The sequence below is a fragment of the Anguilla rostrata genome, chromosome 12 (genome assembly GCF_018555375.3).
Source record: "Anguilla rostrata isolate EN2019 chromosome 12, ASM1855537v3, whole genome shotgun sequence".
In the NCBI taxonomy this organism is placed as follows: Eukaryota; Metazoa; Chordata; class Actinopteri; order Anguilliformes; family Anguillidae; genus Anguilla; species Anguilla rostrata.
Genome location: NC_057944.1, coordinates 29094533 through 29098599, shown reverse-complemented (window position 1 = coordinate 29098599; position 4067 = coordinate 29094533). Strand labels below are relative to the sequence as shown.

Here is a 4067-nt window from a genome sequence, read left to right as displayed (position 1 = left end):
AGTAATTATTATTGTTAATACCATTCATGTTACTAGTTGTACTTGTTACATGTGGGAGAGAAAGAGAGAGATGGAGGCAGTGAGTTGGTGGGCAAGGGTTATGGTGGGGGGGGGGGGGCTGTGGGTTCGGCGGTGGGGGCTGAAGGAGGTCCGGGGACCTCGTTGCTGACACACTGCTGTGACAAATCCAGATTAGTGCGTCTAAAACGGGCCTGAGAAATCTGCCGCAAGGCCTGTAATACAGAGACTGCTGTCACCCCCAATAACTCACACACGCCTAATCCCCCCCTCCACCCGGTGACCTGCCGCACCACTGCCGCAACCGCACACTGGCCCCCGTTGCTCAACGGGACCGTCCCGGGCACTGGGTGTCACGGGCGCAGGGGTCAGCCTGCTGAGCTGCAGACTGAGCGGGGCGGGGGGGGGGTGGGGGGGTGGGGAACTGACCTGTAGGGAACTCAAAACTGAGGTGAGAGGATACAGGCAGACACAAGGGGCCAGACGCAGTCTGATGCGCCCAAAGAATTACTGTGTGTTAATATTCAAACACAATCGTGTCAACACAAACATAGGACTAAATCAGGTTTCTATTTATGGTGCATATTTGTATTTTAGTGTATGTAACATTATATGTATATTGCATTTTATTTATTTTTCCACCTACCATACCATCTCCTTTTAACTTCAGACCCCCTCAAAGAATTATTATTATTTCCATTTTCAGATTGCTCACCCAAAATGTCATTTGTTTTGTGGACCTTTACGAACTCTTCTCATTAATTCAGTGCCATCCAAGTATGGACAGAAATGCATCTTTACTTATAATGTGCGCAAATGCAAATACAGCATTAATAACTGCTGTAACATCCAAATACTTTAAATAGTTCTTAGTTGCTATCATTATTCTACCTATTGCAATTATCAAGTCATATTTAATTTCAGTTGCTTTCTGGGACCAAGTCCTGTAATGGTTTGAGTCCTGGGTGAGACAGTATTGTTGCTCCTCAGAGAGAGAACAGTAAAACCTTAAACACTCAGCAGTAATGGCTAATGTGTTAAATGTCTGTCCCATAGATAGGTCCCCTGGTAACAGCCTCCACAAAGTGAATTAATGGTGCCCCTGTGGAGTGTGAATGACTGGAATCAGGCCAGAGGTTGAGTTTAGGAACTGATATTCAAGGTGTAGCTGGATTGTGGGGGAACCTTGTACCACTGGACAGGGACTTGGACTTAAGCTCAGGACTCCTACACACTCCAAACCCACTGATGTTCCAGACACAGTCACAGTCATGCTCACATTCCCATTCGAATATTAAGACTGTGCAGCCTTTTGGAAGCTTTAAGGTGCATGCTTAAAACACTCCTCTTTAGTATTTCCTTTTCTAAGAAACTCGCTGTTGTAAATTTTGACTGTGCGTGCGCATGTATGTGAGCGAGAATGGAATCGTGCATCTTTGGAATTCTTTCACTTTTATTATTTTATAACTGTTCACTTTTGTAAAATTAATGTTTCTTTCCACCTTTTTTTTGTTTTTGTTTTTTTTTTGTTTTGTCAGCAGCAGAGGTGGAGCTGTGCTGGAGGCTGTAATGGTGGGCTGGCCAATGCTTAATGGCTCTTTGTGGCTGTCTCTGAGTCTTGATGCCCTCCTTCCCAGTTTGCCGGAAGAGGCCTCCCTGAACCTGCCGCAGTGAGCCGCAGTGGAATGAACCCAGGTAAGTATGCCCAGGTAAGTATGCCCAGGTAAAGGCCTTTGGGCAGCACATTGCTCATTACTCACCTGCCTTTTAATTAATTAATCGACTGGGTGCCGATTAACACACCCACTGCCTTTGACCGCCCGCCGTTGAGTGCATGAATTAACTCGCTTCAGACGATCGTTCATCAGGCATGCTGTCACATGGCTGGCACGAGGTCGCCAATCAAGTCTACCAGGATAGACTACGGTAGGATTTAGGAAGCGAAAGCATATTAACAGAGGCACACGATGCACCATTATGACCTGTCCTTTTGTCATCAGGGCTTAGCCCTCCATAAGGATTGCAAGAAATATTGCATTAAAGCATGTCTGCAGTACATTCTATTCATAATAACAGCATCATTGATTGATTGATTGATTTTATTCAATAATTTTTAAAAAGAGAAAAACATGCACCTGAAGCCAGCTTCTCTTACACAATTTTTTTTAAACTATCAAGGATAGATACAATAAAGCTAATAGCTTATTTCCATTGTGGTCCTTTTTTGATCAGGTTAAAGATAAATTTGATGACATGCATTTTGGCCCAGTGTGAAGAAGTGCAGCTAGATTACAGTGTCCAGATTACAGTGTTAAAAAGGTACTGAAGCACAGCTAACTCCCCACAGTCTCATCACATCTCAGGTATATCTTTCTTTTACAGAAACTGTGCGTAGGGCGTTTACAATAATTTTTATCAAATACGGTCGTATATCGTTCACAGGCCTCAAATAGAATAACAGCCATTGACTAATATAGCAGACATTGTGCTCTTAAATCTGCTGTTGTTAATAACAATCCAAAGACCATTCAAGATCTTAGAGAGAAACTACACTACAAGTTATCTAAGAACAGACGACGCCAGAAACTAGCAATGTGTACAAAACAAAAAAGCAGGACATTGATTGAATTTTTATGTTTTAGTTTTATAGTGTTATGTTCAGAAATTGCATTCTATATGGCAACCCATATGGTATAGGACACCATGTAAGAAAAAAGGACATTGATTGAAACATTTTTTGATTGAACATTGTTAAGAAGCAAAGTGAAACACACTCTCCCCTCTGCTTTATTCTAAGCGAAGGTGAAGGTACCTGCTATCACCACTGCTATTCCATTCCGCTGCTTTGTTTCCATTTTGAATCCTTCCCTTAACGAGTTCCTGCTACGTTAAAGATGTCTAAAGATGGTGACATACTTTGATCTTGAAGCATGTTGTCTCCTTTCAGCAAGGCTGATATATTATCTGTACTTATGCTGGTTTATACGTTCAATAAAATTATGAAAAGCATTTGCTGTTTGGGTGTAAATCTCATTTTTACATTATAAACACTTTCAATAAAACACGTGTTCCCTGTCTTTGTTATTATCTTGCCTTAATGAGTCATATCCTTTCATAAACTGCACAGTAAGAGCATTGAAATATCTTGCAAATCTTGTGTCTTGTTATTCTGTTCTACTTTTGTGAATGTTTGAGGTTATTTCATAAATACATACAAATACCATGGGGTTTATTGATAATGTCTGACAGTAATAGCTCTGTGTCTCACAGAATATAGTTTTTTTTAAAAGTCATATTATTGATTCATAAAGGTATAGGTTTAATGATGGTGCCAGTCTATGTTCGTTTATGCCAGTGTGTGTACGTGTGTGAGCACGTGTATGCATGTGTGCATGTGAATGCCAGTATGTATGAGACTCTGTGTGTGTGTGTGTGTACGTGTGTGAGTACATGTACACGCATGTGTGCATGTGGATGCCAGTATGTATGAGATTCTGTGTGTGTGCGTGTGTGTGTGGCAGTGAGTGAGATGAGGTTGCAGTTGCCACGGTAATTGAAGTGGACAGTCATCCAGTCAGGAGATTAGAGGGTCAGTACGGGTGCAACTGGAAGAGGGGGGAAACTATTCTTGAGCAGACAAAAATACACAGTATAGACAATTCAGAATAGCCACCGTCTCCCCATGAGGGGTTCTTTGGCTAATACATCCACACACACAGAACCTCACATAACCACGTACATCCACGGGTGTGACTTATTCCTTAGTCTACACACCTTTCGTCTGTATTTTCCTCCTCAAAATCACCCATCCACATGTATATAAAACTCACCCATTGTCTGTCACCACAAAAACCTTAAATTCCGCCACATGGCACAGGTCTCTTGTGTAAAACAGATTATTTTATCTCTTATGTTACAAACCTGTTACACTAATGGTTGAATAAACAAATCATAATTTTTTTTTTATAATGCAGGCACTGCAGGCCCAAATATCTCACAGTGTTCTCAAATTCATGCTAAATCCTACCGTACCTGAGGAGGAGTTGTGT

General features: G+C 41.7%; 1 long non-coding RNA gene across 2 annotated transcripts in view; it reads left to right on the top strand.

Moving 5' to 3' along the window:
• The window catches only part of LOC135236387 (uncharacterized), a 9632-nt gene extending 7456 nt beyond the window's left edge, over positions 1–2176 (top strand). Inside the window, exon 2 of one of the 2 annotated variants that reach the window (XR_010324572.1) lies at positions 1560–2176. This is a non-coding gene — a long non-coding RNA (uncharacterized LOC135236387). Of the gene's footprint in view, positions 1–1556 lie in introns of both variants that reach the window. The other variant, XR_010324571.1, reaches the window with a different exon arrangement.
• The last annotated feature ends 1891 nt before the right edge of the window (positions 2177–4067 follow it).